Source organism: Amblyomma mixtum, chromosome 5, assembly GCF_055824585.1.
Source record: "Amblyomma mixtum isolate Tamu chromosome 5, ASM5582458v1, whole genome shotgun sequence".
Lineage (NCBI taxonomy): Eukaryota > Metazoa > Arthropoda > Arachnida > Ixodida > Ixodidae > Amblyomma > Amblyomma mixtum.
This window is the reverse complement of record NC_143016.1, coordinates 3,315,280-3,340,948: the sequence shown is the minus strand read 5'-3', so window position 1 is coordinate 3,340,948 and position 25,669 is coordinate 3,315,280. Positions and strand designations below refer to the sequence as shown.

The window sequence follows — 25,669 nt, the reverse complement described above, 5'->3', positions numbered from 1 at the left end:
TCAGAAAAGCAAACTCTTTATCAGTGAAAGACTCTTGCTCTCGCGTATGGGGACTTTTTTTTTTTGCTATAAAATGCGTACTTTGATTTCATTTTCTGTGCTCTCTGAAGAGCTGCTAATGAATATTGCCTCTTCTAAAGCACCTGCTGTGAGTCGCATGGGTGCTGTCGGCGCGCCCAGGTCGCCCTACAGACGGGCCTGTGTCGCCCACGGCAGCACACTCCTGATTCGGACGTTGAGCAGCGCACGTGAAATGCTCTAGATCTCATTAATTTTGAAGTCACGCCAGGTATAGCTGTAGAATGAGTACAGGCATTGGTTGAGTCACAGTGGTATTGTGCATGCCTACGACAGGCCCTTTGAAGGCCGCAGGGGCGGTTTATGAAGCTCCGCTGAAGCACTGATTAAACTTGGAGCGGACGCGCATGTATTGGTCTATAATTCGAAGAAGGCGTTTCGTCGCAGAGTTCGCATGGGAGCACTGACTTTAAAATCTTTCTGCACATTTTTTGGAGAAGTGCTTGCTATCCGTAAAAAGATCAGCACGGAAAAAAAATATTGTGTGAAAATACTGCATATAATTGACTTGAACGCCGAGAAAGAAAGCATGAGAAGCAAACAGAAAGAAGCCTGACTCTCCTCTTATAGCGTGCCGAGGAGGGAAGGCCGCGCCGGGACTTTCTCACGCAGTGGCCGCGCCGGGTGGCCGCGCCCACTTCCCGGCGCGTGTTGGTGCGCAGTCGGGCGTCCATTCTGGCGCGACGCCCGAGTCTCGAGACAAAGGAGGCGGCTCACCCTGACCCACATCGTGGCTGGCTGCCCATTGTTGTATGCGGCACCGGCTCATCGGCGACGCAGACCTCATCTCACGTTGTCCGGCGGACCGTTATTGCCCGCGCAGCGGACGTCCCGGAGCCTTTCGCGTGTCGAATCGGTCCCTTGCGCTGTAATAGGCCCGTCCCGTTCTGCGTCACCGGCGTAAGCGCGGTCGGCTTGGCTGGCAAAGCGTTCGGGAGTGCGCTCTTTTATAAAAGGGAGTGCGAGGACAGCCTACCCCCTTTTTACTCTCCATCTGCTCCATTCACTCCCTCTTCTTCGCATTCCGTATGGCGCAGTTCAGGGGTCCTAGGCTTGCTGCACCTTTCTTTCCTCCCCCCCTTTTCTTTTTGCCTGCCAGGTCTCGTCCCACGACGTCGCGGCGTTTGCAGGCACGGACAGTCTGTACGTGCGGCGTGCAGTGTACGGCCGGCTTGCACTGGAGCAAAGAGTTCTCCCCAATGGTACAAAGATTTCCAGAGGATGCGAATCTTGTTGGGAATCCCGGCGAGAAGATCTTAATGGGCCCAAAGAGTCGGTAAACCAAGCGCACGCAGTAGACGAAGTCTCTCGGTGGGCGGCACTCGACGTTCTGGACCTGCGTTCTGGGGGTTTTTATCGTCCTAACTATCCTCCAGTTTTGCGTTATCATCCTGAGGCTCAGTTATGCTTCTTGCAAGCGAACAAAAAAAAATTGTTCAGACACTGAAACATTTCAAAATCGATGCCGTTTGGAAGGCCGGACTGCTGGGTATTCTGCCATGCTCGTTAACAAAAATTGCCTACCGTGCCCTTTGGACTCCCAGTTTTAATTATCTCAAAACAAAAAAGGAAAAGCTGATTAGTTCAACGCCTAATGATGACTCCTTAAACCATATATATACCTTATGGCGTACAACTCGAAAATTGCAGTGAGTTCTTTCAAATAGCGCGCTATTTCTTTGTGTCCCCAGCTTCCCATAGCATATTGTGTTCCATAATGCTGGAGAACCACAATGCCGAAACACACAGGAACTGAAAGGACGAGCCGAAATCCTGTCATCCTGTCCTTTCAGTTCCTGTGTGTTTCGTCAATGTGGTGGTTCAGCATTATGGATCCCTACCAAGCGCCCAACTTTCTACCTCTTTGCATCTATTCTTACCAGCATGAAAACTCGTTGTTGACGAGCCAAACGTATCTCTGTTTTCAGATCGTCTGAGCACAAAAACAGCCGGAAAGGATTTTTCTTTTTATCGGAGGCACTAGCTGTCTCTCCAGCCCTAGATAACGTGTTTTCGCAAGTGGATAGCGTACCGTGCAGTGCACAGTTTTGAGCGCTGCGCCGCGCGAAGGAGGCAGACCAAGATAGAGAGAGAGGAAGCGCAGGGGGACAAGACTTTAGGACAACTGGGGAGGTTTTTCGAACACTTTTGACTTGACTAGATCTGTCGTGTATATTTCGTGGACCTTGCTGTCTAAGAATAAGATTAATAATTGTTTTTTTTTTCAAAATAATGAGCAAAAATTTATAGAACAACAAAAAGCAGAATACCGACACTTTGTTTCTTAATAGTTTTTTTTTTTTTCAAAATAATGAGCAAAAATTTATAGAACAACAAAAAGCAGAAAACCGACACTTTGTTTCGCTACCGAAGTATGACGTCACGGCAGATCAAGAAATGACGTTACGGATGCTGTCAGAAAACCTCCCTTGTGCGCACTGACAAGCTAAACTGGCGACTGTAAGTGACAGTGTCGGTCATTTTTTTTTTCTTCTGAAATGACCTAAAATAAGTTACGAAGTTTTTATAGCGAAAGCTGTTGTATGGTGCCCTCCTTGCGGATGTTGATGTTCTACGCGTATGCACTCTCAACATGCGGTCTCGTGGCCAGCGCCAGGCTCCTGCCCGTTTGCAGTCGTTGAGGTAGCCTAGGGTGGCACAAAGTATGTGGTTCTTGTACTTTACTGCATGTCTTGGCCAATAACAAAAGGTAGGCAGCAGTATGATGAGAGCTTTAGCTTATAGTTTAGCGCTTTACATAGCAGAGCAGTGAACACTCGGGAAATTTTTTCTTGCATCAAATGCAGAGCGAATATTGACGGGCGTATTCAGCTCTTGACCTCACACAAGCAACGCTGCCAGTTGTAATATCCGCGACAAGACACCAAAGGCTGCACGGCTTCGAAATTTGGCGCAATTAAAGGATTAGAAGACTCTGCGTAACCTACCGTGAAAGTTTCGGTAAAATGCGTAGAGGTAGGAAATACCCTGCGGTGTGGGGTGCCCCCCACCCCTTCGGCGGTCAGCTTTTTTAGAGTGATAGCTCTGCTTCACGACCAAAGCTGCAAAAGCCGTTTCATCGCTGAAGCCTAAAGTGAATGAATGAATGAATGAATGAATGAATGAATGAATGAATGAATGAATGAATTGAATGAATGAATGAATGAATGAATGAATGAATGAATGAATGAATGAATGAATGAATGAATGTTGCCGCGACCGGGTTTCGAACCGATCAGCTTCGCTAGAGCACTATGCTATCGCCGCAGTTTTTTCTCCTTATTGCATGGAAGTACACACTGACAGGCTTCGTGCCTGGCTTAACCAGGTCGCATCACGCAACCCGGTCAAACACAATCACACCAGCATTCCCGATCGCGCCTCGTGTTAAACTCGCGCTGCGCATTGCGCATCGCCGTCTTCATCGACTTCCATCTGCGGCGCGAACATATCATATCACTTTAACCTCGATCAGAGCTTAATCTGAGTCTAATATCGTTGCCAGAGGTGCCGACGACCCAGCGCCGGTCCTGTTGTGCTCTTTTTCGTTGTCCTTCGTTTAGCGCTGTTTTTTCTACGAAACATGTACCAACTAGCTCAACTCTCCGTTTTATTAAAGCAGAACCATTGACCAAACCAGGCTAAACACATGCTTTCGCATGTCTGCTCGGTTTAAACACATTAAAACCCTGCCTTTTTTTTTTTGCCAGAACGATGAAAAAACAAAACGCTTTTTCTTTTGGGGAAGAAAGTCCAAGAAACGAATTGCGCAAATAGAATTCGCGCTCTCCAACAGCCCCGAGGAAGTGCCGCCTGAGCCTATAGGCGCAGGTGCGGCGGCAGCGAAGTGCTGGGGTTGCGCAACCGGCGGGCCCCGCGCAGCGCGCACCGTCTGTGCCGACCCCGCGGGATGTCGCGGTAATTGCGTCGGTGCAGGGCTCGCTGTTGAAAACCGGAAGCGCCAAGGCTGTGCGCTCTCTTTCGCTCCTTCGCCGTCGTCGGACTCCCGCAGAGGTGGCCGTTCTCTCCGCTCCCGCGCATTGGACGACGGAGCAAGAGAGCTAACCCAGTCGAAAACGCGACAGATTCTTTTGTAGCGTTTCTGGCCGTGAACTTGTAGTGGCAACAGAAAGTTTTGGAGTATTGTATACTGTCCCTTGTCGTAACGACACTACACACACACACACACAAAAAAAAATACTACAGAAATTGCAACAGGGCTGCAGAAAAATACTAGAGCACTACAGAAAAATCTGTCGTTACGTCAGAGGGACAAAACATTTTGGGCTCGATTCTGTAGTTTTTTTTTTTTTTTTCGACTGGAAATTGAAGAGGTGTATAGGTTTTTAAAGGGCGCCGAGGACGAAATGAGGTCGGCCTGTATGGATGGATTGCCGTGTTCTGATGACAAATCCGCACCTTTCACTGAAAACGAAGATTTTGTTAGAGAAAGAAAATAGAGATGACATGCGGGTACCGCCGCCATCGGCCGTTTTCGCGTGTAAACTTTGTTGATGGCTTTTGCGGAGTCAATTTTCTTTCGCGGGTTCCTGAGGCCAGGCTGCACCTCCATCCACGCCAATGCGCGGATCACGGAGTTCATTTCGGTCTTGACGTCGCGATTTTGAATCGCTTGATGGGAAAATTTTTAAATCAGATTTCCTCAGCATCAAAAACGTCATGGGCTTCCGGCCAAGCATTAGCATCGCCAGAAAGAACCCAATAATATTTTTTTAAGAACAAAAATTAAATAGAGTTGTTCTGAAAGTAGTCTCTAACAGTACACCGAAGGCTTTCGGCGACGAGGTTCGACTAGCAACAGCGGCTGTCCCAGAAGCCGTGTCTCGCCCTGAGCGGTGGCCTGTTTTGCATGCAGTAGCGCTGCGCGGTTGCCCAGTCGGTGGTTCTGCATTTGCATCCAGAACGGAGAGCGAGTGGGAGGCGAAAGCAGACGTGGGAATGGGCGGAAGGAGGAACAAGCGGTGGCTGCTGTCTGCCGAGTGCGCCCTATTCATTGTTCTTGGCTCGTCCGAAACGCAGCCGCCATGCGCGTGATCGTGCCCTCTCCCACATCGGCTGCCGCGGAAGCGAACACACGCACGGCCCGTAATTACTCCGTAATGAGGGCCTTTATTTCATTAGGCGAGCATCGAGCGCGCGCAAAGCTCCGCTTGCTCAGCTGGGAGCGGCTGCTCTTCCTTCTCCTCTCGGTATATGGCTGATGTGGGCAAGCTCGCGTGGCTCGTCTAGAGCTTTCGTGTGTGTCATTAGATGGCGACAACGGTGACGTCCGGATAGTCGGTGACGTTATGCGATTATGTGGAAACGCATTTTGAGAATATGCAGGCGTGGACTCAATGAAAAAAAAAAAGGCAATAAAGGGTGAACCCTGACGTGATTACAGCCCCTGTTATGTTTGTTTGTTCCTTTGATTTTTTTGTTATGCATGTTCACATCACTTTCGCCGTTGTAAACCAATATGTCCCCCCTTATGTAATGCCTTCGGGCCTTTAAGGAAACTATAAATTAAGTGAAATAAAAACATTGCGCTGATATGCTACCGCGGTATTACTCCAGCAAGGAGTGTAGTGCCATTAGTTGGTACGGCGATGACGAGAACACTTATTTTTTTTCTTGTGTTGCTGCTCATCCGAGTGATCAATTAAGTTCAATATTGACGGGATGGATAGTTTAGCTTTAGTACAGCCGCCGCGGTGGCTCAGTGGTTATGGTGCTCGGCTGCTGACCCGAAAGACGCGGGTTCGATCCCGGCCGCGGCGGCTAGAATTTCTTTGGAGGAGAAATTCTAGAGGCCCGTGTACTGTGCGATGTCAGTGCACGTTAAAGAACCCCAGGTGGTCGAAATTTCCGGAGCCCTCCACTACGGCGTCTCTCATAGCCTTAGTCGTTTTGGGACGTTAAACCCCATAAACCAAACCAAACCAGTTTAGCTTTAGCTTATCAGCAGTGCCCCAATGCGACGTCATATGTTTGCTTCTTCTTTGTGCATTGCAATGTCGCCAGATGGCGCAGCGTACCAGCTGTAGCCCAGTTCCCTCAGTACTAAAGGCAGTGACATTCCCCTTTTCCTGCTGGTTCTCAGCTCGCTAAGTACTATAGCGGGCATCCAGGCGCCCTACTGCTCGCGAGCGCCTCCGAATGAGGGCCATAAGTATAGGGGGTTTAAACGTGAAGCTTCGCCACTCTTTTGTGCCGCGATTAAAATTGGTGTGAAGTTTTATTCCACTGAGTGGGTTATCACACGTACAGGCTGCTACGCGGTCATGCCTCGCGCATGCGCTGAAGCTTTCACCCTTTTGTCGATGTAAACTAGAAACCACCTCCTTGGCTGCCCAGGCCACCTATAGACTTTGACGTGGTGCAGCGGCTACTCGTGTGTATACAGCGCATATAGGTAGGCGCGGGCATCGAGGCACACTAACTGCGCATGGGAACGAGTGCCACCAGTCAGCGACGTCATGCATATACGCCTGAGTGATAACGAATGCCGCTTAAGCCATTTTTGTGATCGGCGTTACTCAGAACAGAAGATCACAGGAGGGGCACCCCTGCGAAGAAGTGTTCTTTTCGCCGACGTTATAGAAAAAGGGTGTCTACAAAGTTCACAAGTGAGCGTCGTCTTCGCTTTCCAACTGTTGTGCGGGCAGGGACGAATCCTCGCCGGATCCCCGCAGAGGTGCCCCAGTGATACACTGCCCCAGCCACCGCCGGCGACACCCCGCGGCCTGCGGGCGTGCCGCCATTATTATGACGCCAGCGCCTGCTTTCCGGTCGCATCGTAAACACCCCGCCCGCTTCCCCTTTGGCCTTCTCTTTTCGCATGCTGCCCTACGCGTCAAGTGTGCCTGCATGCGCGCACCCCTGGCAGTCCAGCCGGCCTGCAGGCGGTCACTCATCCTTGCTGCGGGGACAGGCGGACGATCAAGATAGGACAGAAACCATGTTGGAACTAAAGAAACGAAAGGAAAATAACATGTCCCAGCCCGTGACCGAGATAGGAGGCGGTTTTGCTCCGAGTGTTTGCGTCACCGTCTTCGCATGGAGGGGGCGTCGCGGCCTCTGTGGCGGCGGATGATGATGCGGGGAGGGGGGCGGCCGCGTCTTCCGGTCTGTGCTGTCATCTGGCGCTGATTTGCGCGTGCGCACGCTTCACTTAACTGTCGGGAGGGCGGCGCCGTTCCTCTCTTCTTCTGCCTGTCCCATCTTGGTATCGCAGCTTTTCCGGCTGCACAGAAACGGGCGCGGATTGTGCGCGGGGGGTACCGCTGACAAACGGGCGCGCCCCGAACGCGTCGTTTCACGTTTTGTTTTGGCTGGGCCTGGCGGTACAGTTTCATGCCAGGCTTACTGTCTGTAGCAGCTGCCTCTAAACGTGCACTCGCTCTGAACCGCCTCCCGTGCGATGTGCATGCGCCGACGCTCATGCCTGGTGCTGCAAGCTGTCCGGAGCGTGTCTTGCAGCAGGCGCGTATGCGTCGCTGTCTGCGCAGAAATCAGCTGACCGCGATCTGTGCCGATAACTTGGTGAGGTCGCGGCGCACGTTTCACCCCGTTTAACTTTCCCGAATCGATTTAATTTTTTTCTTACTGTGACTGCAGTGCCAGTGGTGCTTGGCGTAAATGCCGGCGTCTTCTGTGTGAAGCCCCTAGTAGTCCACGCAGTGTTGGAACGAAAAGGCGGCGGCGAAATCGAATTAAAAGGCGCAGTGGGTAAGGCACTACCCTACAGAAGCACCACCCACCCAGCTGCCTCCCCACCCCAGCTATAGCTGGGGTCTACCCCTCGACCTGCCACCTCTTCGCCTCTCCTCGATCCTCTCCTCCGCCTACCTTCATCTTCCATAAAACATGTGTCGCCTGTGTGGAGCCTCGGCTTATAGTAAAAACATCGATTAGAGTAAACGAATCAAAATAATAATTTAGCGTAAATCCAACTGCTATATTTCAGGCATTATAGCGCATACGAAAGAAAAAAAAAACACGAAACAGAAAGACACGGTACAAGCGCTGATGCTTCCTAAAACTATGAACCATCTAACCCGTCTGCAAGTGTGCTGTTTTAGCTTTGTCGCATCAGGTTTCATGATCGTCCTGTCAATTGTTGTATATATACATATTTTTTACCCTTCGTCGTGCTTGTATCCGCACACTTGTCTCTTAGTGAGTAAGCGGGCGTCATTAGAGCTCTTCTACACGGCTCGGTACGCCTTGTCCTGCGTATACGCTTCCGCATATATGGTTTATACTTCTCATTCCTCGGAAAGCTGTGTGGAGCGGCAAGCGGCAGCAGAGCTCTCTAGACAAGTGTGTAGACGTGTGTTGGCCGCCTGGCAGCATCCACTAAGCCGTGGACGCAGGTGCTGCCAGGGATGCGGAGCAGACTGTTGGCTGGCACTGAGGCGGCGCACATCGCAGGGCGGGTAGCTGTCTGCCTTGCAAAGCCCGCTTGTTTGGGCCCGACGCGTGGCCTCGCCCTTGGCAGCTGTCCAGCGTGTGACCCGCGGCCGGAAGCGCGGTTGCGGCCTTGCTCTCGACCCCCGCTTGGATCACCCCCGGTTGCGGGCCGCTGCTTCGCGCTTTCGTGGCCGCCGCCGCCTTGGGCATGTCGGAGTGTCAAGTGGACGCGTAATTCGTGGAAGTGCCACGCCCTTGTCTGGGCGTTGTTCTTTTAATCTGCCGCCGTATTCCTCACGTTGGATGCCGCGCTTTTCCCGTCACGGGGCAGAAGGTGCCACACACGGGCAGTTACCTTCTGCGAGAGAAAGAGTAAACAGGAAGAGGACGGCCGAAAGGGTCGAGGAACTGGGCCTCTTTTCTGCAGCAGTCTGCACACATGCGGACATCGTAATTGATACCTTAACTCTGGTGTCTATTGTGTGGAGTTCTGGACTGAGGGCTCCACTCAGGAAGACGAGCACACTATATAAAAACTTTTATAAAAGTTTTGCTCCTCTTCCTGTTGAGCTTTCCTTCGAAAATGCGCGCACCACGGAATGGCCCGCTTCTTTCAAAGCAGTCAGTACGTATGCAACTGGGCAGTGCAACTACAATGCAACCAGCAAAAGGGTGTAACTGTAACTACCCCACCCAATCAATTGTCTAGGTGTAGCAGCCACCCTTGCACCCCTTTTCGACGACTGAATGGGCACGTGTTATTTCCTTTACATTGTGGGTTGGGTGCGCAGGGGCTTATTCCTTTGCGCACGCCTCTGATGCCCAACCTGCCCGCGCCGTTCGAACACACGCGCAAGACGACCCAGAAGTTTGTGCAGGCTGGCTGCCCCGTTGTTCTGTCCCGGCCAGCCGAAATCAGAGCCGTCGGAAGATTTCGAAAGCTTCGACCGAAGTAATGGGAGACATCTGCATGCAGCCGAATCGCCGAATGCGGAGGAGCACGCCGACACGCGGCCATTTGATGACAGCGCCGGAGGAACGCGTGTGGGCGTGGCGCGTGCTTGCGCTGGCATTGCGCAATTCCTAGTCTCCGCTTCCTCGATCCATTTGCGTCCCTTGTAGAGCGTTGTTTTGCCCCGCTAATTGCGCCCCATCAAGCGACGGCGGGTCATCCCCGCGTGACTTTGGGGCGGTTGCATCTCGTACGACTGCGCCTGCGCAGCTCTAACTGGCTTCCGCGAAAGGTGTAGGGCCGACGAAGTAGCTCGCGAGCACACGAACCGAGCGCTTCAACACGCGGCCCATGAGGAGTTCTCCCGGGTAGCCCCGGAGTAATCCGAGATATTGAATTATTACAGGGGAATGAGGGCAAAGTATCCTCCCCCACAAAACCTTTTAAATCAACAAGAAGCAGTATACTGGCGGCAACTGCAAACGGGAACCTTTGCAAACTTACATATACTTAGCAAAATGTACCCGGATCAGTACAGGGACATATGCCCATGGTGTGGGGCCAAACCCACCCTATATCATATCACGTGGTAATGCAAAAGAAACGAGGCTTTCCATAGAATACAAAATCCGAGTGCGGAACAGTGGGAGAGTTTGCTTTCCAGCGGCAACCCGGTTCTCCAGAGAGAACTGGTCATCCATGCCCAGCGAGCAGCCAAGCTCAGCGGTGCCCTGGAATAGGGGCGCCGACCTCTGTCGACCGTAATAAGTTGCAAAATAGAGCAAATAAAGTTTATCCTATCCTATCCTACTCCGCAAGGATTTCGAGTGGGTCCGCTTTTCGCGCTTATGGAATCTGAACACAAGTACAGCAGTATTGGACTAACAAGGGAGTAGGCTGTCCTCTGGCGCACACCCTTTTACAAAAGAAAGTGTGCTAGAGGACATCTTTACTCCCTTTTTACTCCTCTCCGTTTAGAGTGTATGATGGGCGACAGCTGGATGGACAGAGGGCAGCGAAGGAAGGCACGCGCACGGGTTTGTACGCGTATTCTCGTCTTTTCATCTTGAATGCCTAACTTTGGCGCTCAGTTCTCTCCTCTCTGTCGCACCCTTTATTCTTTCCCACACGGCGTGGTTCATGTGTTAGCGGGCCTTTCGTTTCGTTCGCTATCTAACACATATAAGCTGATTCCCTCCGAATATGGGCCGAGGAGTGTCTTTGAACGCGCTCATCTCCGCCTGCGTAGTACCTGGCGCAGTCGCTGCATTGTAGCCCCCGAAGCATTTCAGAGATACTGGCTCGGTATATTTGCGCCGCATCAGGTAAGCTTTGCCATCGGTGCGTAATGTAATTAAACAGAGAAAAATGGCCATAGTGTGCTGGCCGCTGACAACGAAAGAAAGTGTAAGACAGCCATCAGTCACGTCAGTCGCGCGTATGTCAGTGCCAGGGAAAGGGAACAGAGACGTACTCGTACTTTCGGACCACAACAAGCTTGTCAACGTATCCCGACATAAAGGTAAAAAAAAAAAAAAAATCAAGGCAGTTGCCAGTGTGTAGCGCGAGATTAAGCGACAACTATTTTTGGTGGTGTATATAGTATCGGTCGGTTGGTTATGGGATTTAACGTCCCAAAGCGACTCAGGCTATGAGAGACGCCGTAGTGGAGGGCTCCGGAAATTTCGACCACCTGGGGTTCTTTAACGTGCACTGACATCGCACAGTACACGGGCCTCTAGAATTTCTATCGTTGATTCATTATTACTCACCTTCTCTCATGGGGTGCGCATGGCATCACTGTGTTTGGACACCTATGCGTTGCGCGCTGCAATGACGTCATGCATGCGTGACATCACTGCATGCCGACCAGTCAACGTGGCCCGGTGTTGTGCCTACAATATTTTTCCCATATATCTTATGCCCGAAGATTTCCAAAATAACTCTTCAGCATTACCCTGTATTGAGACAGAACACGTGAATCATGTTCCATGCGCTGTCTTGTCTCCTGGCCGTTTCCGCGGGAGCAGAGAGGACGCATTTCCGCCACGGCGCCCAAAAAGGGTGGCCGAGCCGCAGTAGCGAACCCCGGGGACGCTCACGGTCGGCCCGGGTTCACTGACCGCCGCCGCTCGTGCGGCTGCCGCCTCGCTCCCCGTGCGGAACACGAAAGGAGCGAGCCTCTCTCGTATAGCCGCCGCCGCTCCCCGTCCTCCCACCTGAGCCGGCGTAATACTGTAGCGGTTGCCATTTTCCCATCCTCTTTGTGGCTGGTTCGAGTGACGTCACGCCTCAGCATTCTTCGGCGTCTTCTGGGTTGCCGCCGTTGATAACAAGCACGCTTGGGCGTATTGGAAGAACTTCTGTCAGGGGCACTGTCCGCACGCATGCATTGATTCATGTTTGCGTGCGTATACGCCCGCAGACTATTTCGCCCCCGCATCTGTCGCTCTGAAGCGTGACCCTTACACACTGCTGGCGACAGGCCAAACGGAGGCAGACACGGGCCATTCCACGAGGTAGAAAAAACGAAAAGGAAGGCTTAAAAGAGCGGGCCGGCGGTGTGTAGCCATGGCAACCGACTCCACCGACACTCTTCCTCCGCCGCTTCTCACTTTCTCCCATCTTCACGCGTTATCTTTCTTGCTTTGTTCAGCGCCGGCGAGCTGAAGATGTGCTGTGCGGAAGAGTGGCCTCTTAACGGCGTCTGTGGCCGACCCGCTAGTTAGCCGCGCGGTCACTGAGCAAGTAGGGCGCGAGATTTGCCGGAAGTGGAATAACTTTGAAGGGGTGAAATTTCACAGCCTGCTTGACTTCTTTTACCTCTTCCTCCTTGCTTTAGAAAAGGTCTTTCGCCCGTAGTCACTTTCCGCTTACTCTAACGGATCTTGCCTTTCTGGTTGCGTCTGCTTTGCGGTTGCTTCGGCGGAAGTTAAGAGGAACATGTAAAGGGGTGGCAGGTTGTAGCTGTCACCATGGGTGAGAACTGCTTCGTTTCGTCGGGTTGTAGTAAAAACGGTCCCCTGGCTTCTTGAGCCAGCAGTCGCCAAAGCACTTGCTACTGCGGCGACAAGTCACATGCTATGAGTGCTGACAAGTGCGCCTGGGTGATCATAATTGTTGTTGGTTGAGCCGATGGGCCTCGTGGTATCATTCTACAGGATCCGTCCCCAAACGCTTTCTTGTATCGAAAATATTCATTTTTAACTACATTTCGCTCCGGTGGCTTGGTTTCGCAAGTGTGCCTTAATTCACTGAGGTTACCACCGCAAGGTCGTTGTACTCGAAATCAGATGCGGGCAGCACTCTCGTGTGTATGTCTTTACTGTTGACTCGTGGTCTTATAGCTGCACGGCATATGTGTCACCGCTGGTTTTTCGGTCGTCGCTCCGCGTTTCAGGTTAGCGTGTCCATAGCTGTATACACATCGGGCTGGGCGTTTCGGCTCGAGGTCTGGTCCCATCGCGCCGCGGAGAGGCGCAGTGTCGGCCGCTCTTCTCCGAAGTCGCCAACGCGGCGATGTGTGGCTCGCCTTGATCGGTGCCAAGAGCGAAAGCAGCGCGCGCGTTATTCATGGGCCGCGACTGCCTCGGCATTGATTGACGACTTCCCGCGCAGCAGGAAGACGGCGCGCTCCCCCCCCCCCCCCCCCCCCCCCCCGCGCCCCCTTTCTCCGAGTGCCGCCGCCTCCCCCTCCCCTCCACGCCTCATCTTCGAAGGAGGCCCGAAGGGGGCTGGGAGTCACGGCTCTCTAATGGGCTAAGCTTCATCGCACAACCGCTGTGTGCCGTACTGTCACTGGAATCGTCAGCTGAGGCTGTTTAAGAATTGCAGACCGATTAGCAGTAATAAGTCGCTGCCTACGAGCTCCTTTTCACTGCTGATGAAGAGAACTCTAGTTGATGATGACAGTCAAAAGTGGGAAATGGACTTGAGTGGGACATGCGGTGAAGAGAACGGATAACTGAACACTACTGTTAGGGGAACAGAGTGGCTTCGAGAAACGTAGCCAGGGTTGAGACAGCAAGTCGGGCGGGGTGGTGACTCGAGAGGATTGATAGAGATTGATCAGTGGAAGAGGTCTTTGTCCCGCTGCAGATGTGACCTGGATCTGCTGCTGTTGGTTACTTCGCGTAGAGCAATAAACATGCTCATCCGATTGTTCTGTTGAGTCAGATAACGTTTGAGGAAAGTTTGGTACGTTCTTGCACGCTTTGTTTCTCGCGGTCCACGCTTGTGTTTCGGAAGCTGGCGCCTGCGAGGGGCGCCGGCTGCGCGTAGGTTTGTTTGTTTTTAAAGGGTCAGTCTACTGAATTTTATCGACCATATTTTCTTTGCGGCAACCGATAGCTCTTTACTCAAATTACCGTTTAGCCAGCTGTGGTGCCAAGGAGTGCGGTAGAACATTTTAAAATAGAATTTATTAATGTGGGAACACATCTGTATGAGATGGTAGTCTCATCTGGCAACCATCTGGATTTCCGCCGCGCGGCGACAAACATGGCGGCGCCCGTCGATGCCGGACCTCTCGCTTCGGACTGAATTCTCGTTGTTGCTGCCTTTTTCAGTGCGTTCACTGGCCATAAATGGGGCGCCTGTCTTTCGCTTAGTCTCATCTCGCCTATAAGAAAACATATAAGAGATAAATTTGCTTTGTTTTAATAATTAGAGTGACGATTCTGCCGCTCCTAGGCTTAAGTGGAGAGTCGGTTTGTTTACAGCAATGGTTCCCGTCCTGTCGACCAGATGGCGCCACTATAGACTGAGTTTATTTTTGCGTCTCTGCTAGCATACGTTGAACTAAAAGTGGGATTGTGCCTGCGTTTTGCGTACGTGTAATTATAAATATTCATGTGATTTACAGAAAAAGCGAGCGGTACGCCTTCTACAGTTTACCAGAACAAAACGTGCGTTTCTCTGACATTGGGGCATACAAATGATACGTAGTATATTCACTTATGCTTCTACAAAAAAAGACTACCACTTTCTTGAACAAAATGAACGTTTGGGGTCGCCACCATGCTTTTTTACGCGACTTTTAACGCCGAAATAAAATATAAATTCCTGCCTAAACCGGGCGCAGACCCCTCGTTATTGATGTTACAGGGTGCTAACTACCAGAACATGCCATTATTTATACACTCATCTCGGTGAGTAGACTGACCCTTTAAAGTGGATGTTATGCGCAACTCACAGTCTCTGTTTTGTTTCCGGGGTTCATGGCATATATATAGGGCCTTTCGTCTTATAAGTTCTTTTTTTTTTTTGAATTCGGGGGCAAAAAATCAGGCTTTTTTTTTTTTTACTTGAATTCAGGTAAAATTCTAGTTACTCAGTAAAAGGCTTCGGAATACGGGTTTTCTCGGGTCATTTTTTTTTTTCAAGCGAAGAACATTTTACTAAGGCAAAATACAACCGAAAAGGAATATTATTATAAATTCTTTATTTTTTGCTAACCTATTGCGCGAAACATATCGAAACGGCAGTCTGCACTAAATACTTTACCAAATAAGATATCTTTATCACTTGCGCTTATTACAGATATCCTTTGTGTGCATTGCCAACTCCTGCACAGCTCTGCCGTGTCCGCGCGAGATCTGGCTGCCTGTGTTGGACTGCGCAAACATTCAGTCGCCATCAACCATTCTAAGCGCACGAGAGCCGTGGAGTTGGACGACCGTTAGCATGCGTAGCGTTTGCTAGAATGATGCCGATAAGACGTTCGATTAGTACCCAGTGTTTTGGCCTGTCACTTCTAAAGCCGACCTTTAGAACTAACTAGGTCACGTCATACGTAACAAGCGTTAAGAGAGGTTTCAAATAAAAAGGTATCTTAAAACACCACTGTGGAACAAACTTTATACATCTGCTAATTTTCGTGCGGAGTCTTCATGCTTTGCGTAATGGATAACTGCATTCTCTAGAAGGCACTATTGGGGTAAAAATCGTGTTTAAGCCGGTATTTATAAAATTCCTCCGGGGTGCAAGAATTGGGGTAACATCGGGTTTCAGTCAAAAACGAAGAGCCCCAACGAGCTTCCCCCCTCTCCGCGCAGCTGGTTAGCTGCTCGCTCCGCGGGTTTGTCATTTGTTGCGGGCAGTTTTCAAGAAGAGCACTGATCAGCGGCTGCGGCGGCCTTTGGCGGCTTGCCCGAGTGATGCGAAGCCAGCGAGCGTCGCGGCCGAATTGGAGCGGCCGCCGGGTCGCCAAGGCCGGCGACGACTGCGGGGGAGCAAACCAAGCCTCTACACGGCGCGCACTTTACGAGGAGGCGTCTGTGGTCAGTTTGCGCCAAGAAAACTTGTCGCCGATGGTGGGAAGCTGGCTGGCTTGGTTGGTATATTGTAAGGGGGGACGAAAACAGCCTCGTTCTGAGCGCGGCATGCCCGCACTGCTTGGATAGGCTGCCGGTTCTGCCGACTGCAACGAAGCGGGGTGGTTATGGCGCTGCGGAGAAACGACGCATCTTTCCGAATTTGAGCGTGAATTTTTACAAGTGATGTGGAGAACGACATTTTCAAATCGAATGCTGCGGCGAGTAAAGTGCACGAAACGTCGTTTATATTATCCTTCCAAAGCACATGAAGCTGTTTGCTTTGGTAGATAGCAAATGTAAACTCTCATCTATCCGAGTATGGTGTGCATGCATAAAATAAAGCTCTAGAAATGCAGCCTCCAAGCTACTTGTCTCTTTCTCTGTGTGTGTGTGTGTGTGTGTGTGTGTGTGTGTGTGTGTGTGTGTGTGTGTGTGTGTGCGCGCGTGCGCGCGTGTGTGTGCGTGTGTGTGCGTGCGTGCGTGTGCGTGCGTGTGTGTGCGTGTGTGTGCGTGTGTGTGTGCGCGCGCGTGTGCGTGCGTGGGGGGGAATTGCTGCAAGGTTTGTGCCTGTTCCCTACTACAAAACGTTGTCGTGTCCGCTCTAGTTATGAAGAGCCTGCCAAATACAATGCAATTACGCATTTCTTTGTTTCCTATTTTTAGTTCGATAATTTTTCATGACGTTGTTGTACTTTTTGTGTTTGCAACCAGTTCAGCTGGGCAGCCTGGGCACTGTTAGAAATATATACGCGCGCGTACTTGATCGAGCTCCTTTTTGTATTCGATTCTAATGTCATTTCACTCGCTGTAAACGAATGCCATTAATTAATGCCGCTGATAAAGTGTGAAACTCACGCCTTTACACATCTAAAAATGTAATTCTTACGGCGATGGCATATTCTCGCTCACGCGCGCCGCACGTCTGAACGCGAAACCTCGGCGGCCAGTAGCAGTCAGGCCGAGATGCAGTGTTGAAGGCGAACAGCAACAAATGAAGGGGACAAGGAAAAGAAGTGCACATGGCTGCAGCTGCGATATGTAATTGTCAAGAATGGTACAGTACAATTATATTAGCTTCATACGCTAACTAATACCCAAGTGCGAGTATAACTGCCGTGAAAGCAACCTACACCTCTTGCATATCGTCTTAAACAGCTTTGTCTCAGAATTTATAGCTCTGTATCCCACCAACCTCATTTTCGCGGTGAACTCGTTTTGAACCCTCTGTTCATCTCCTCTCGATTAGACCAGGCTCAGAGAGTCAGAATTGCATTGTGTAAACCTAATCGTTTTTTACGCTCATTTTTGTTGGAAGTCATGAAAAAAGTGGAACCGTCTTCCGCACAAGTTAGTGACACAACAGGTCATAGCCAGTTCAACAGCGTTTTAATGATGCTATTTATTCAGCACCTCCACATGTATGAGTGTGTTGCTCCAGTTTTCTGTTAATGTATTGCTCTAGCATTTGTTTATAACCACTCTCCTCTTAATGTCTGTAAGAGTAGTAGGCCTTGAAGGTATGACCACAAGCAAACACCGGTCTCTCCTTGCCGTATACAGCTTGCAAGAAAAAAAAAATGCGTGCAGCCCTGGTAAGCGGAAACGAGGCGGATTAAACAGCGCGCTGCCCTCCGCACTGAGCGAACCTGCTTTGAGGGGGGAGGGAGGTGGCATTTGGTTAAACGCTTTTCAGTAAGAGCGGGCGAGCTGTGCAGCGCGTCGTGTTTCAACTGTTCTGCTAACGGCGCGTCTCGACAATCAGCGTAGGCATCAAGTTTGGCAGGTCGTAGGCAACGGGGCGTTAATCGACTGGAAAATTGAAAAGCTTTAACGCAATGGTGCTCGTGGTACCCACCGTCCCTGTGCTCGAGCGAGGTCGTCCTAGAGGGCCCGATTTTGATAAGATGCTTTGTAGGCGGACGGCAATCTAGGTGGCGAGCTCCGCGCCGCCTGACCCCCGGTGAAGCGTATTTTTCGCCGCTTCTGGTCGACCTCTAGTCAGCGACCCGTCCAGTTGCTGTCGCCGCCACGTTCCGGACAACTCCATCTAATTCTTGTGCTTGGTAAAAGTCGATTCAGTGGCTCTTTCTGGGTACCTTGTTTGTCCGACAGCAAAGGACGCTGAGGACCCCACTCGGTTGAAGTTCGTGACTTCTTCATTGAAATGGACTCCGTGATCCCTGTTTTGAAGAGAACGACGTTGTAGCCTGGCCTCTGTGATCAGCGTAAAAAAACTGTCGCCGCACCGCGGTTTACTTCCGAAATCTACCGGTGATGGCGACGCGTGTATTTAAAAGTTAGTGGCTTTTTTTCTATTGCTTGTAAAACCTTAGTCCTCAGTGAAAGTAGCGTCTTTTTCGTTGTAACGCGGCAATCTATCGATGTATGTCAATTTCGATTAGACCTCAGAGTTACTTTAGGAGTGCATAGTCCGGACTGAGTAAATAACGCCTCCTACTCAGCAGGATGAGTTTATTGTGCGCTATCTCGCAGATGCATATCTCATCTTGGACAGTGCTCATTCGCGAACTGTCTTGGCAGTCTGTCAGGCGCAGCAGAAACAATGATGATGATGATGATGATGTCCTCGGGCTGAATGGCACATACCCACGGCGGGGGATTGGCCAGGGGTATGTGCCATTCAGCCCGATGACATCAGAAACAATGCGGACGCCTGCGTGTCTTCATCTTTTTCATTGGCAGCGAGCTTGCAGGCACGGTGCAGATGATGTCACCGCCTCTGCCGGGAAACACGGCCACAAGATTGAAGGAGTGCGTTTTTTTTTTTTTATGGGCGGACGCGAAAAGAAGAATCGGTTTGATGCCTCCTTGGTTCGTACAGTGAACAGATGCGCTGTTACTTTTTGTGCGCTAATTATTATCTTATTGTTCTTATTATCTCTACCATGCTCATGATGCGTGAACCCGTATGTCCTCTGAGGTTACGAGGGTCATCTCGGGGCTTGTGTTCTGGCAGCTGTGCTCGGTTCTTGGTCGCATATGATATGCTTTTTTTTTTCTTTTCTGGCAACGAAAGGCGCATTTTTCTGGCAACGAATGGCGCATTTATTGACGACAAAGTTTAATTTAAAAGTTCTCCCGCCACTCGATTCGAACTCGTGATGTCAACACCGGAAAGTACTCGCGAGATCATCATTTGGAATCGAATGCCGGCGCATACCTAGCTTCAGGGACCCTCGGAGTTGGCGATACCGTATTCCGCTTTTTGACCTTATTTAGCTTACAGAAGCTTCATTTTCAGTGAAACGTATTTGTCGTTAGAATGCGGTAATCTACCGATGCAGGCCAGACTTCAATTTGGCGCCCAGACTTCAGACACGGCGGACGGGCGTTGCCTGCTCCGAGGTGCGGAGGACGTAGCCTCGCGCTGCGCTGAGCAGATGTCTCTCTCCGGGGTCTGTGCTTTATTTCGGGATAGCAGCACAGGCAGCAGTTGAAACAGGCGACAGGGCGGCGCCCCCGCTCGCGAGAGGGGGGCACAGCCCCTGCGAGCAGCGGCAGCAGCTGAAGACTGGCGCCCCCCGAGAGAGGGGCTTTGCAGGGTCAGGGGCACCGAGCCACGCCGGCGGGTCGCGCAAGCACGCGCGGCCTAGACGGCGGTCGCGTGTCGTGCGTCCCCCCAAGGCGGCGGCCGTCTTTCCTCTTCTCGGCGTCGGACCATTTTTGTGTATCTTTGTATCCGTCGTTCTTCTTGCCTGGCTGTTCCTGGCCATCGGAAAACAGGGGGTGGTCGCCCTTTCTCGACCTCGCCCTTTTGTCTCGTTTTTCGCTTTCGCTTTTCCCGGTTGGTTTCCGATCTTTCGTCTGGAGCGGTCGCAGCAGCAGATGCCGGCTGTGACATCTGAACCCAGCCGCTGCCGCGGAGCAGCGCGAAACGGAGATATGTCTCCCCCCGCAGCCACCGCGAGGCCGGGGAAGGAGACGAAGCTCGCCTTGGCGCGGCCGCGTCCATTAATTGTCCTCGTGTTCAGCGACTGCTGGCCACTGCGGCTATCGTTCGTGGCGCCTTGTTTTCGGCGTGTGCAGTCGTGCCCGTCTGCTCTAGCACAGAGCCGCTCCAACCGTGCCCTTTGCGTCGCTTTCTTTCCGTTCCGGTTTTCTTTTCTTTATTTGGCAGTGCCGTCCCGCTGTCCGGGTCCCAGCAGAAACTGGTGGGCGGTCGTCTGACCGTGTAGTACTGGGCTTTCGTTCAGTAGTGGCGCAGCTATCATAAGGCCTGGCTGTTTCTCTCTCTCTCTCTCACACACACACCGCGTGTTTCAGTGAACCGTGCTACTAATTTTCCTAATAAGCTTTTTCGGCAAAGTAAGTGATTCATGCTAACTACTAAGCTGATTGACTGAGCTCAAATAGTTAACTTTTAACTTTTACAGCTGTGTTCCGGGTTGCGATTAGGGATCTGTAGCCGACCACTAGAACAGCCATATCTGTTTTGAGAATCTCGAAACTATGGCTCAACAGTTTTTCTGTAATTCTGGAGGTAGACGTTGGTGGTTGTTGGAGGCCTTCTGAGGGTGGAGGCAGGTGCCCAGAAGTGCTGCCATCGTAGGATGCATCCTGTGGAAGGGGCTTCTGTAGGGCTTTACACACACGCAACACGGATTTTTGGGGTAAGCGGACGCTACTGCTAGCGCAGTAACACAAATGCTGAGCATTGCGGTCCACCACCCCGCTCCAAATGTGACACGTCCATCCTCTTAGTCGACCTAATCCATCCATCCACCCTAAGTTCCCTACCCTGTACCTTGGCCTTCAGGGAGCTTGCTAGGCCCGATGTGTTCCGGATAGTCTGATCCGGATAGCCGGCCAGGTGGCGGCGTTGCTTCCACGTTGGCCACAGGGGCGGTGGCCCCGGAGCAGAAAGCCTTGTGCTCAGCAGTGACAAGGCGATCCCTTGTCGAGATGGCTGAGGCCTTTACCGGAGCAGGGTCAGGAGCAAGTCTCTTGCCCTTCAGACGGTGTCGCAGTTTGGACAAGGTGCGTCTTGGAGTCTTTCTGTGGCTGAATCCGTCGAAGAGTGCTGCCTGCGAATTTGGGAGTGTATCGAAGCGGCGTCCGTCGATGACTGCGCCCTTCTGGCGGCCTATAGATAGCCGTGCCGGGAAGCTCTTCTCGCAGCCCGTCGCGTGTCTCCGTCCAAGTTCGCTCGGGGTGCGCGTGCCCCGCGCGTCATCTGGTGCTGCTAAATATACGTAGGTGCCCGGTGCCCCTTCATGGCGCCTCGTTTGCTTCGCGTGGCTGCCGGCGCACGTGTCGTTTCGCTGGCGGTGCGTCTTTCGCCGATCTTTTCTCTTTCGCCTTAAGAGCGCGCCTTCGAAACTTCCCGTTTGGCTGTCATGTGGCCCAGAAGCAAGCGAATCGTCGCAACACCTCGTGCGTGAAGTGACATCACGCAACGGCCGGCACGCACATAAAAAAGCGATTCCCTCCGTCACGACGCTTATTAAAAAAGTACCGTGCATGTGCGCTGTTTTTATTGCTGCACAGAGAGGGGGAGAGGTAGGGCAGGGTGGTTGACCAGGCAGTGTCCACGTGAACCTAGACGCGCGCAAAGAAAACTTGGTTTTAATGCGATAGCATTAGAGCCCCGTGAGGCCAAAATACGTCGTCTGTCATAAAATGCGCCCATTGGCTGGAGGGAAATGAGGTGGCGAGACAGGCAGTGAGGTCACTTCCGGTAAAGGCACCAGCAGCTGCTAATTAGAGATGCCCCGGTTAATTTTTTTTTTTAAATCACAGTTTTCATGAGAAAAAGGCGCTCTAGTGCGTATAGGGGTCGAACGCAAGGAGCTCGTCCTCGGTGCTGCTTCCTGGCTCTGCGGACAGTGCTGACTGTGGTGAACGTTGCCCCCCTCCACCTTCTGCAACAATGGCGCAGACGGTGTGGTTCGCGCGCGAGATCTGCTTCTGCAGCGTGTCGCCCTTAGTGCGCTTTGACAACGGCACTTTGTCAGAAGCGTGCTAGTGCTTGTAACCCTTCAGCGTATACGGGTGATATGAGTAGTAGTAGGGGTTTTTATTTTGCATTGAATATGGAAGGTAAAAGAATTTTTCTACCCCGGCATCTGCTATCGCTGCTGGAAGCACCTGAGCTGGGGCAGCGGAAATAAAGGATAGCAGGCGGTGTTTAGAAGTGAAAAGAAAGAGGGGAGGGGATAGTAGAAAGGACAGGGGGAGGAGTACACTGACAATAAATCTATTTACATATATGCATGATAAATATAAATATATACAGGTCGCACGCGCATGCAGGTCAGTAGTGGTGAATCGTTGCTGCCCATCATCACCCGCCTTGCCTCTTTTCGCTCATTCGCGCTTCCCTTACTTCCCGCCTGCTTAGCTTTAGCGGCCTCTGTGTACGCGCGTACCTCTCGTGTAACGTTACTCTTAGGGCGAATGCTGGCCAGCCCGAACTCGTGGCTTCCGTTGCAAGTGGTTACCGGCCAAGTCTGACCGCAGCCTCGCCTCGATGGCGTTGCTTCGCGGCGTGAGACGCCCGGCGGCAGTCGTCCAGTTGAGCGAGATAGCGCGGTCGCTGTTGTCGAAAGGCTGCGCCGGATACGGGCGTCGATAAATACCGGGAGCACCCTACTGCACTCCCCGACAGCGCGCGAGTGCACCGCGGAGTGTGGCGCCTGACGTTTACGACGCCCGGAGGCCCGTAAAGGGAAAGGGTGCCGGGGGACGGCGGTGGATGGCCACCGCACTGCAGCTGGTCTGCGAGATGTCTGCCCTGGCTCTCGCTTCCGTACGGCGTGCCGCCACTGCGCGAGACTTTTCTCGTGCTGAACGCTAGCCGTATTTGCTTGTAAAACAAAACAAAAACAGAAACTATGCTCAGAGGCGGCACTCCTATTGGCAAGCGATTTTCGAGCCGCGGATTTTCCCGCTCGTCGTAAGCGCGCTGCTCTAGCGACGCGCAGCCCCTTATTCTCGTCACCCGGGGAAAGCGCCGAGGAGGACCGGAAAGAAATGTGCGAGGCCACCCTGCATGATTACTTGGGAACAGCAGAGCTGAAGCAGAAGTCTTCTATAACTATGTAACTATATAATAAACACTTCTAAAGAGCTTCCCCGGTAAACTCTTGTTTCGTGGTCTCTAGTTGAAATCCGTCCGTCGACTTATTCTGAGAAATGCAGATCTCCGACTGACCGCTTCTGTCTGCTGTGGCACCTGTAAGCTGCTGGTGGTGCTCAGGACTGTTCCCAGCTGCGGGTCGCAAAACCAAAAAAGAGTGCCGCTGTTTGACTGCCGAAAACCTTAATCGCTATGCGTACGGTCGCGATATCAGTATTCTGACATGTGATATGGCGGCGGCAATCGCATTGTTTGTTTTGTCGGTTTGCGCGACGCTGCAAGTCAGTGAGTATGGTCTTAGCCGCCTTGGTGGTAGTGGTGTAAAACATTTATTTATATTATATACAGAGGTATTGCTTGGACCGTGCCTGAAGGGCCCGGCCCTCACAATCACTAGGAGGGATCCCTAGTCCGGGACCCCTGTGGCCTCCGCGGCGGCCCGGGCTCTTGTCACCAGGGCTCGTTGGTCCTGGAGAGTTGAGCAGCCGAGCAGGGCAGCCTCCCAGTCCTCTCGGGTGGGGTGGGAAAGCTGGATTGGCAGGGCATGCCCACACCATGTGATACGTGTCCGCAAACACTTCCCCACAGTGTGGACACTCGCCCGAAAAGGCCGAATTGAAATGTTTGAGCACTGCCGGGCACAGTACCGTGTTGGTGTAGAGGCGAAGTAGCCAACGCTCCTCTGCCTTATTGAGGCCTTTACAGGGGGGTGGATATCGGCCGTGAGCGTTTTGATACAGGAGAGAGATCTCCCGAAAAGTAATAGCCGGATTAAAATCAGTAGCCGGATCAGGCGGCGAGAGAGGCGATGCCCGGTGGTTAAGCGCGCGGGCGGTAGTGTCCGCTACCTTATTTCCCTCTATCCCCGCATGTGCTGGGGCCCAGATGATGGTCTTGCCCGCCTGTAGAACCAGGCGCAACAAGTGGTAGTATAAGACGCGAATAAGCACACAGGCCACAGGGACACGCCCGTTTCTTAGATCTAGTACACCCAACTTCGTGTCATCGTCATCGTGGGTTTCCTCCCAAGGAGTCAAATGCGGTCGCTTATTCGCAGGCGTGTCTACTTTTCTTTTTTTGCTTCTGTTCAGATTCTTTGTCGTGTCAAGTCACAGCTCCCAGCCACGCTTGCCAACATATATGCGTGGCAGCCTCCCTGGCGTAGCTGTCCGTGTCGTGCGGGCCGTGCTTTGCTCCGAAGCCGTGCGCAATGGAGTTCCGCATGAGCTGCAGCAAGCCGTGATTTTGACCTTCTCCTGCTATGTATGCTAATTATAATTGTGATTGCCATTTTTCTTGCTTATTTAACTACCCTCGAAGAATTTGTTTGAGCACGGGATCTGAAGTTCAGTTTAACGTCCTGGCCATCATCTGGATTACAGTGTTCTAGAAGGGGTGCTGGAACCGAAACTGGAACAGTATGAGCGAAGAAATAATTACATAGAACTCGTACACAACTAAAAATGAGTACCTGAAGCCTTTGCACTTTTTGTAGCGCTTTTGATAAAATGCACTAATTTTCTCCTGAAATAGGGATGAGTGGGTTCGTATGGGCATTTACACCTCTTTTTTTTTTTTCGTTCAAGGCTTGCTGAGGGACACTTCGAAAACAGGTGCTTCGTCGAACTCTTCCCGAGTACTTTCGTTTCGGCTACCACTCAACGGCTCAAGCTACAAGCCAGCTACACAGGCATATCACACAAAACAGATAAAGCAGATTTGGAATCTGTCAAAACAGATAAAGCAGATTTGGAATCTGTCAAAACAGATAAAGCAGATATGGAATCTGTAGTTTCGCGCAGCGGTCTTCGTAAAAGTGAAAGCTGAAGCCTGCTGATATTCGTTAAGCTGAAAAACGTTTTCATTGTATAGAAAGGGGTTTTGGCGAGCACTTTGCGATAAAAGTTCGTTCAGTGTATATCAAACGACGCGAAGCTACATATGGGCTACGGAGGCGGGCTGGGAAACGTCGCAAGCCGTCCGACGTACATGACGACCTCATCTAGCCGGTCGGGGTCTCTGGCACGTTTCTCGACCATTAACTACGAGAAGAGGCGCACGCCCACCGTGGCCGCGATTATCGAAGCCAGATGCTGTCGGCGCGGTCTCGCGATGCAAACGCACAGATGATGGCGACGATAGAAGCAGGGCCGGCCTTCGAGGACTGAACTGCCGGACGCGTCCGTCTCTCGTTGCGCGATCCGCGGAGGCGTTAGTGACATATGCAGTTGGAAGCACGACAGCCACATCTGTGGTGCCTTTGGCTGCGCTACTTGTACGACGGAATCGGGGACTGACGGCCGAAGTGATTAGTTTAGGACGGTGGGCTTTACTCACTCTGAAACCTGACGCAGTCGTTTCCACTGGCCGGGTTTCGGAAGCTAGCAGATGCTGCTGATGATGATAAAACATTTCATTCAGTGAAGAGCTTTTCGCCCCCCCCCCCCCCCCCCCCCCCTCGAACTGAGAGGGGTCCTTATTCCAGGGGTCCTCCTTCCTACAGCCTTGGCTGTTTGCTGTGTCCGTGAACCAGTGTATTTGGTCCTCTACGCTTGAGCTGGACAGGGCAGCCTCAGACTGCTCAGGTTTTGGGTTTGGGATTTTCAGAGCTGCCTACATGCTTTGGAAAGCCCATGCAGTGTCATGCAGTGTGGGGCATTCCTCATATAGCGGGCATGTGTTTGGGTATTATGTGGTGTAAGAGGCTGAGGTGTGGCCATGTATTTGTAGCCTAGCTCCTCCAAGTTACTGCTTCTTCCCATGTGACCTCCTTGTGGTGGGGGTTGATTCGCTGATTGAGCTTGTGGT

The 25,669-nt window shown here is 51.8% G+C and overlaps 2 protein-coding genes across 7 annotated transcripts in view; one reads left to right on the top strand and one right to left on the bottom strand.

The window, feature by feature from the left end:
- The window catches only part of LOC149341147 (retinol dehydrogenase 14-like), a 243,055-nt gene extending 222,176 nt beyond the window's left edge, over window positions 1-20,879 (bottom strand). For both annotated transcript variants that reach the window (XM_089543038.1, XM_089543040.1), the window contains exon 1: window positions 20,528-20,879. The gene's annotated coding sequence lies outside the window, so the exon portion shown is untranslated. The remainder of the gene's footprint in view (window positions 1-20,527) is intronic.
- Window positions 1-25,669, top strand: part of LOC149341146 (uncharacterized) — a 147,765-nt gene that overhangs the window by 88,954 nt on the left and 33,142 nt on the right. The gene's annotated exons all lie outside the window — the stretch shown is intronic.